This window comes from Pleurodeles waltl, chromosome 5 (genome assembly GCF_031143425.1).
Source record: "Pleurodeles waltl isolate 20211129_DDA chromosome 5, aPleWal1.hap1.20221129, whole genome shotgun sequence".
Taxonomy (NCBI): domain Eukaryota; kingdom Metazoa; phylum Chordata; class Amphibia; order Caudata; family Salamandridae; genus Pleurodeles; species Pleurodeles waltl.
In genome coordinates this window covers 1418847979-1418857832 of record NC_090444.1, presented here as the reverse complement: position 1 = coordinate 1418857832, position 9854 = coordinate 1418847979, and positions in this window count along the sequence as shown.

Sequence of the window (9854 nt, the reverse complement as noted above, 5' to 3'; positions counted from 1 at the left end):
AAAAGCCTGGAAGTATTCCCTGTTGCGTTGTGTTCACATTTCTGACGCTCACTGTATTAAATTAATTGTTCAAGATCACACAGTGTGTCACAGCGAGGAAGCTGAGGAACTGGAGGAGCTCTATACTCAGGTAGTACACCCTTTGAATAGTGGTAAGCGACAGGTGCACTGGAAAAACCATACAACTGCATCCCCTAGAATGTTTTTGTTTTAAATTTCCATTTTGTTACACTCGGCATTCATGGTGTGGTCTCCCCTAACTTTGTACCTCTGTTTCCCAGGTTGTTGATGTGAGCTGGACTCTGTTTTTGCTGTTTTTGATACTATGGACACTTTACCACTGCTATCTAGTGCTAAAGTACAAGTGCTCCTATGAAAAATGTATTTGTAATTGGCTTTCCATGATTGGCATATTTGATTTTCGAGTAAGTCCCTAGTACAGTGCACTAGAGGTACCCATAGCCTGTAAATCAAATGCTACTAGTGGGCCTACAGCACTGGTTGTGCCACCCACATGAGTAGCCCTGTAAACATGGCTCAGACCTGCCACTGCAGTTCCTGTGTGTGCAGTTTTAAACTGTCAATTCGACTTGGCAAATATACCCACTTGCTAGACCTAAACCTTCCCTTTTCCTACATGTAAGACACCCCTAAGATAGGCTCTAGGTAGCCCCATGGGGAAGGTGCAGTGTATGTTTAAGGTAGGCCATATGCTAATGTGTTTTATATGTCCTAAAAGTGAAATACTGCCAAATTTGGTGTTTTCACTGTGCAAGGCCTATCTCTCGCATCGGTTAACATGGGGGCTGCCTTTAAGTATTATTAAAGTGCAGATTCCCTTTGTGAGCAGATAGAAGTGTAGAGTTTAGAATCTCTGAACTCACAATTTAAAAATACATATTTTGGTAAAGGTTGTTTTTATATTGTGTGTTTGAAAATGCCACTTTTAGAAAGTAGGCATTTTCTTCCTTAAACCATTCTGTGACTCTGCCTGTATGTGGATTCCCTGTCTGGGTCAGTTTGACAGTTGGGCTGTTTGCACCTCTCCTGTAGACAGTGACACAAAGGGAACTGGGATGTAGCCTGCATATCCTGATGAGCCATCGGTGCTTTGAGGGAGGGGAGGAGTGGTCACTCACACCTGAAAGGGCTGTGCCTGCCCTCACACAATGCAGTCTCCAACCCCTTGTGTGTGTCTTGATCCTGGCCTGGGCAAAGGCAGGATCAATGAAACAAGAGAGTCTTTTCTTTGAAGTTTACCTACTTCAAAGGCAGAAAGGGGTACAAGTGGTGGACCCAAAACCCCTGAAAATTAGATCACTTCTAGAATCAAGAGTAACCTCTGCCAAGGAGAAAAGCTGAGGAGAAGTGCTGCCCCTGCCTGTGAATGTGCATTGTTGGGCTATCCCGCAGTTGCTGCTTCTGCCTGTGAAAGGGGACAAAGACTGGACTTTGTTGTACATTAGTGCTTAAGAAGAATCTCCAAGGACTTCAATTGAACTTGCCTCCTGTTGTTGAAGTCTCAGGGCCATCAAAGACTTCCCCTGCCAGGACCTGGACTCTCTGCTGAGACTGCTGCCCTGCCAAGTGGTGCCTTATCCATTCCCCGGGGTCAAGTAGGGTGAAGCTGGCAGACAAGAACTGAAAATTCACGCACAGAAAGCTGTGCGGGGAAATTTACGACTCACCTTTTGCAACGCGGCTGATGATGTACCGACGGCTTTGCAGCTGAAATCGACGCTCCATCTGCATCATGGCTAGGAGACTGACGCATCGCAGCTGGAGAAATGACGAGCAACACTCGATTACGGAGGCTGATAACAAAACAAACCCCACGCAGGGCGGTTTTCTGATACCGTGGACTTTCCAAGCATCATCCCTGGGTGTCCAAGTCAACCCGACTCTGTGCGGATCCGAGGTGCCCTGTTCGGAAATTGACGCATCGCTCTCTTGTGAGGGAGAAAAACAATGCATTGCTGACCGGAGAAGGAAACGACGCATGCTGCTTTATTTTTTACGCTAACCAGGTACTTTGTGTAACAACAACATTCTCACTGTTTTCTAAGGATTAAGACACTTAGGTGGTTATTATGACCGTGGCGGTCTTCTGACTGCCACGGTTAACGTGGCGGTATCACCGCCGACAGGCTGGCGGTAATGACCACCAAATAATGACCATGGTGGTGAACCCTCCTATAGACAGCCAATGCACCACACAAATGGCTAGCGCGGTATGAACACTGAACATGGTGGTAGCCACCTACAGGCAGGCGGAAGACACAGAACCACCCACCGTATTATGACATAGCACACTGCCACGATTTATGGAGTGGTAGCAATGACACCAAAAGTCTGGTGGAAGCACATCATATAAAAGGAGACACTCACCTCCAGAGACACACGGGAGTTGGCAGCCGCCATGGAACCTGAACTGCAAGTCTTACCGATGTTGTGCCGCTCCATTGCCGTCCTGGCGCACCAATCCCAGCAACGACGGTGAATACAGCCACCTAGCACCTAGGGAGGGAGAGATGGTAGGGAGAGTGACACATACATACACACACAAACACAACACACACCATACACACACACCACACACCCAGAACCATCTGCAGAGTAAAACAACAGTAACAGAACCCTGGAGCAAAGAAAGCCACGACACGTACACTGTTCCAACCCCTGTATTCCTGTTGGATGAATATTCAAAATGCAAAAACATACACAACTACATATATACATACAGGCAGGCCCAAAGGCCAATCCAAAGTCACAAATGCCCACAGGGCAAAGTCCAAGCCCCAACTTGACTCCTGACAACATCGGGACTCCACTGTTCAGGGGAATCATGTTGGAAATGGGCAGGCTCCCCAGGGGGTAGAGGTGCGGTGAGAGGTCATGTCATTGGGAGGGGGCTCTTTGCCCACTGGTTCAGGAGGAGGCTCCTTGCCCACTGGTTCTGGAGGGGGCTCCTTGCTCACTAGTCACTGAGGGGGTCCTTGCCCACTGGTCACTGAGGGGGCCCTCTGACCACTGGCTCCGGAGGGGGGCCCCTTGCCCACTGGTTCTGGAGGGGGCTCCCTGCCCACTGGTTCAGGATGGGGCTCCTTGGGCACAGTTTTGTGAGAAGCCTCCTTGTCCTTGGTTTTGGGTGGGGCCTCTTTGGGCTCAGTTTTGGGTGGGGCCTCTTTGTCCTTGGTTTGGGAGGGGCCTCCTTGGGCTCAGTTTTGGGTGGGGCTTCCTAGGCCTTGGATTTGGGTGGGTCCTTCTTGGCCTTGGATTTGGTGGGGGTCTCCTTGGGCTTGGATTTGGTTGGGGCCTCCTTGTCTTTGCATCTGGGTGGGGCCTCTTTGGCTTTGGATCTGGGTGGGGGCCTCCTTGGCCCTAGGTTTTTGTGGTGCCTCATGGTCTTGGTAGTCTGTTTGGGAGGGGGTGGCACTTTAGCCCTCTGTTTTGGGGAGGAGGAGTGTCCTTGGTGCAGCGGGGCTGGCGTTGCACTCATGTGCTCCTTAGTGGCAGCTGGAGATTTTGAGGGTGGAGCAGTGTCAGACTAGGTGCTTAAGGTACTGCGCTGGGGGGGTGGGACCTTTCTCTTACAGGAGAGCAGGGGGGTAGAGGAAGGGAAGAGGTCAAGGTGTGCAAGGAAAAGCTTCTTAGGGCCAATTGGACAGGATGTGGGAGGAGGGATGGGAGTGGAGATAGAGGGAGTGGTTGTAGGAGGACGAGATGTGCTGGACTTGGGTGCAGGTGAATGGACAGGGTGCATGTGTGAGGCGGATGACTGTTGGGGCATCTAAGTGTGAGCGTTTGTGTGTCTGTGGAGAGGGGGGTCAGATAGGGTGGGGGAGGACAGACATGACGCGTGGATGGATGTGGTGGTGGTGTCTGCAAGTGAGGTGGGTGTGCTGCATGAGGTGGTGGTGACTGTGCATGTGGTGTGTGGGGTACCTGTCTGTGGGTCTGCTGTTGTGGTGACTCTGGACAAGGCTGTGCAGGTGGGAGGTTCTTGGACTGTTGATGCAATGCATGCAGGTCTAACTGAGGATGTGACTGTGAGGGAGGGGGAAGAGGAGGAGACAGTGAAGTCTGTGGATGATGTTGTGTGCACATCTGGGTGTTGGCTGTGTGAGTGCTTATGGAGTGAAGTATGCTGCCTGTGTTTGTCTGTTTGAGTCTTGTATGTTGTTTTGGTAGCATGCTTGTCAGAATGTGTGTGTGGGATGGGTTGGGGTGAGGAGACCGGAACTGGGAAGTGGTAGTTGGAGGGGGGACGTATGAAACAGGGACCCTAATTGCCGTCAATGAAGAGGCCAGAGCCTGAAACCATCTCTGTAGGGCTGTCAATCCACTGTGAATGCCCTCCAGGAAGGCATTGCATTGCTGCATCTAGTATGCCAGCCCCTGGATGGCATTCACTATTGTTGACTGCCCTACAGAGATAGATCCCAGGAGGTCAATAGCCTCCTCACTGAGGGCAGCAGGGATGATTGGGGCAGGTCCTGAGGTGCCTGGTGCAAAAGAAATGCCCACCCTTCTGGGTCTGTGGGCACAGGCAACTCTGTGGGGGGGATACTGGGAGGGCAGTGCTGGTACGGGGTGGAGGTAGAACCTGTAGCTGGGGTGGTCCCAGAGGTGTCCGCCACCACCAGTGAGCTTCCATCAGGGGAGGTATCTGAGTCAGTGTTGTCACCTCCTGTCTCCGCTGTGGTGCTCCCCTCATCCTCCATCCCACTGGTCCCCTCGGTGTCAGTGGACTCTGCCTCCTGGGTTGTGTGGGATGCAGCACCCTCTGTCGTGGATGCCCCTGCTCCTCTGCCAGATGATGCTAATGCACACATGGACAGGATGACAAAAGGAGAGGGGGGAAGAAAGAAAGGGAGCACAGGGTCAATTACAGCACCAAGTGCACAAATGGCATACACATCACTGTCAAACACTGAGACTGAGAATGTGCAGTATGGACCACACTGGCATACCAATGGCTGAGTACAACAGCAGGAAGGTGCCAAACACTGCCAGCTACACACCAGCTGGGACCAGCTAAGCCCTGTCTGACATGGGAAGCCAGCTACCTATATATCAAAAACATGCATTTCACCCTATCAATCTAAGCTGGACCACGCAGCAATGTCCAAACTGACATATTGGGGCATCCACTGACTAGTACTGTGTGCCCAAATCCCATGCCAGGCAACAGAGACAGTTGTCAAACACACTGTACTTACCCCTTGTGGCTGCTGTGATGCCCTCAAGAGCCCATCCAGCTCTGGGTAGGCCACCGCCAGTAATTGGGTCATCCCCAGCCGGGCCTCCGCGGTCTTCTGGGCCCAGCATCTCAGGTCCTCCCACTGTTTACTGCAGTGGGTGCTCTGCCTGCTATAGACCCCCAATGTCTGCACGTCCTTGCTGATGGCACGCCACAACCCCTTCTTCTGATGGGCGCTGACTTACAGAGGAAACACAAATAGTGGGACAACATTAACCAGACATTCCAGCCTGTCACACATATGGCCTACAAAATGCATTATCCCCTCATCAGGCACAAACATGACCCGTATCCTTGCATTAGCTCGCCACCAGCCATACCCCCCATATGAAACACTGCCAGCACACACACACATCTCAACGCAGCCATGTCGCATGCAACGCACCCATGGTGTACTCACCTGTCGGTCTGGAGGCCCATACAACTGGCCATACAGAGGTAGGACCCCATCCACGAGCCTCTCGAACTCCTCTGACATGAAGGCTGGGGCCCTTTCCCCTGTTGCACGAGCTATGGCAGGTTCCAGACATAGGTCACAGCAGCACGTATAGTGGAGATGTCATCCTGTGGAAAGTCAGGAATCAAGTGAAGTGGTAGAAATAAAATGGCGGCCATGTCTGCGTTGATCATCATTGGTTCCCATACTCCATAGAGGGCTATGTTAGGCAATGAGGAATTGCACGGCGGTGCAGACCCCCTCCCGCCATGACACAAATGACAGCAGAGTTAGGCCATTTCCACCTGTCTCAGGATACAGGACAGGCGGGTGCCATTTTCTAATGCTGGTACACATGTAGAGATTGATAAGTGTGTCATTGTAGTCAAATGTTCTCACCTGTACAATTCCAGTGTCCAACATACAAGCATGCTCTGTGTGGACTGCTGTAGTGTATTCATGGTTCCTGTAGTCACTCCCTACTTACTTTTGGGGTCCTTAGGTACCAACCACTGCGGAGGATTAGGAGGAGGAGGCAAGCACCCGTGTACAGACCCCTTGTGGACTGGGCTACACTGGAGGACAGGCACATCATACTCACCTATTGTTCGGACAGGGCCACAATCACAGAGTTGTGCACACAATTGGAGCCTGATCTGCTACCTGCTATCCGTTGCACCACAGTCGTACCCCCTCTTTTGCAGGTACTCTCAGTGCTCCATTTCCTGGCAACTGGCTCTTTCCAGGTGACAGTGGGCTTGGCTGCAGCAAAGTCAGAGCCAATGTTCTCTATTGTGCTTGCAAGGGTTTTGGCAGCCTTGCTCAAACACATGTGCAGCTACATCGCATTCCCCCAGGTAGATGATTTACCTGCAGTGAATGTTGGATTCTATGCAATGGGACATATACCACATGTGATTGGGGCCATTGACGGGACCCATATTTCCTTAGTCCCCCCACAAAGCCAATAAACAAGTGTACAGGAATCAGAAGAGTTTCCACTCACTCAATGTCCAGATGGTGTGCCTGGCTGACCAGTACATCTCTCACGTCACTGACAAGTATCCAGGGTCGGTGCATGATGCCTTTGTCCTGAGGAATTGCAGTGTCCCACAGCTGATGGCACAACTACAGAGGCACATAGGCCCTCATTACAACCCTGGTGGTAAATCCTGCTTACCGCCATGCAGAAGACCACCAACATACCGCTGCGGTCGTGGAATTCCGCTACAGGTATTACGACCCACAGCTCCGAAACCGCCACAATACAGACACCCACACAAGTCCGCCACACCAAAGGTCAGTGATAAACTGGTGATAACAAAACCGACACTGTCACATCAACAAGAATACGCCCACACTATCATGTCCCACGAATCGACGCGGCTGTCTTTCAACCGCGGTAAACCATTGGCGGTACACACCGCTGCGCTCAAAGTACACACACATACACAAAACACCACCACATTGGACAATTTGAAATACACATACCTGATACACATACACACACCACACCCACACACCCAATCCAATATAAAACATACACCCACATTACCCACAAACCCTTAGTACCAGAAATTTGAAAGCAGCCAAAGAGAGAGACACTACCTTAAACAACACCAGCATCCACAGACACACAACACCATCACTTACACAACATCCATACACCTCAAACAACACACAACAACACATTCTCTCCCACGTCACAACACACACCATCTCACACATCACCTACACCACATCATGGCACCTCAACGACACCCCAGGTTCTCTGAGGAGGAGCTCAGGGTCATGGTGGAGGAAATCGTCCGGGTAGAGCAACAGCTATTCGGTGCACGGGTGCAGCAGACATCCATTGCAAGGAAGATGGAGCTATGTCAGAGAATTGTCGACAGGGTCAATGCAGTGGGACAGCATCCAAGAACACAGGATGACATCAGGAAGAGGTGGAATGACCTACAGGGGAAGGTGCGTTCCGTGGTCTCCAGACACCAGATTGCTGTACAGAGGACTAACGGTGGACCCCCACCTCCTCCCCCACAACTAACAACATGGGAGGAGCAAGTCTTGGCAATACCGCATCCTGAGGTCCTTGCAGGAGTAGCAGGAGGACTAGACTCAGGTAAGTCATATCTTTACTACTTTATCCCCCACCCTACCTGCATGCCATCACATACCCCACCCTTACCCTCACACCCATCACCCCAACAACCCTCAGATACCCCACCAACACAACCCATACATCCCAAAAACAAGCCCTGCATGTAACACCAATGCATGGACACCCATCACCAAAGCATGTCCACTACAGATACCCACACAGAGCCCAAACCAACTATCACACAAGGACCAAGCCAAGAATGCAAGTACTGGAGTAGAGGGTCACTAACCCATTGCACACGATGGCACACACAGATGAAATAATCATGCTTTTACACCCCTACAGGACCCCTACCCAATGTCACCGGACAGGAGGTGCCAGACGTATCCAGTCTCCCCACAGAAGAGACCCACAGTGATGACAGCAGCTCTGCACAACTGGATCAAGATGACCAGCCCAGCCCATCAGGGACCTCGGGACAGACGGTTCCCCTGACAGTCACAAGCCACCACAGACCCTCCCCCCTCAGGAAACACCAGCACAGCACCCACCCAGCGGGCCCATCTCTCTGTCCCCATGACACGTCAATCAGCAGTGCGCCCACCACTACAGGGAACCCAGGCAACCCCACTAACACAGGACGATCAGGGACCTGGGGGCAGTGGCAGTGGGCACACGGTTCAGGGGACAGAGGCACAGGACAACAGGGAAGCTGGCAGGACTGCTGTGCGACATGGGGAGGACAGGCCCAGGGAACCCACTCTCCACAAGGCCCTCTCCAACATCATGGGAGCTTACCATCATTCCCAGGTTATGATGGCAACGGTACTGGCCAAGTTTCAGAAGACCCAGCGGCTGCAGGAGGAACACTACCTTGGGATCAGGGAGGACTTGAAGTCCATTAACAACACCCTGGTCACCATTGCAGGGGTGCTGGCAGACCTTGTCAACACCAGGAGGGACACAGTGGTACAACAAGGGGCCCCTGACACTAGCCTGGACGATGAACAGCCCTCCACGTCCGCTGGCGCTAGTGGACAGGAGGCGCTGCCACACGAAGACAACACCAGCACCCCACCCCCTGCAGAAGGAGAACCACCCCGCAAACGGTCCCTGAGATCCAGGAACAAGACAGAGAACATTGCCAAGACCCCCACCAGGAAATGAGACCCCCTGAATGTCACCCTTCTGTCCCACTTTGTCGCCCTGTCCATCCTTAAACTGCCATTGTTCTACTTCCTATGCCCCTTTGGACATTGCACCCGTGAAACAAATAGATTGGACTCTGCCATGGACATTCCTCCACCATCCCCTCAGCCCATTTTACAACACCCTCCACTTATTAGCACAGAAATAAACACACTTCAATCACAAAACAATCTGGAGTCAGTCAGTGCTGTCACAAATGTGTAATTGCAATAACCATGGAATATAGCAATGTCAATTTACTTGTGCACATACCGATGTAACACAGCTGTAGGCCAGGAGGAAATATAGCAGAGGGCACAAAGTGGGACCCACATCTGTGAAATGGAAAGCCAAAGTGACAAGTCAGGGTCCATGTACTGCGTGAAAGTGACAGACATATGCTAGCTCCAACAATAGTATGAGATGTGGGAGGCAGTGAGATCTTCTTACCTGTGTCTCACTGGAAGTATTGAATGATTATGTTGTTTCAGTTGTCGATATCCTCTTCTTCTGCATCCTCTTCTTCACTGTCCACAGGCTCCACAGCTGCCACAAGACCACCAGCTGGTCCATCCTCCTGCAGAAAAGGCACCTGCCGTTGCAAAGCCAGGTTGTGCAGCATACAGTAGGCCACAATGATCTAGCACACCTTCTTTGGTGAGTAGTATAGGGAACCACCTGTCATATGGAGGCACCGGAATCTGTCCTTCAGGAGGCCAAAGGTGAGTTTGATCACCCTCCTAGTTCGCCCATGTCCCTCATTGTAACGTTCCTCTGCCCTTGTCCTGTGATTCCTCAGTGGGGTCAGTAGCCATGACAGGTTGGGGTAACCAGTCACCTGCAAATATCGAGGGACAACTGTTAGA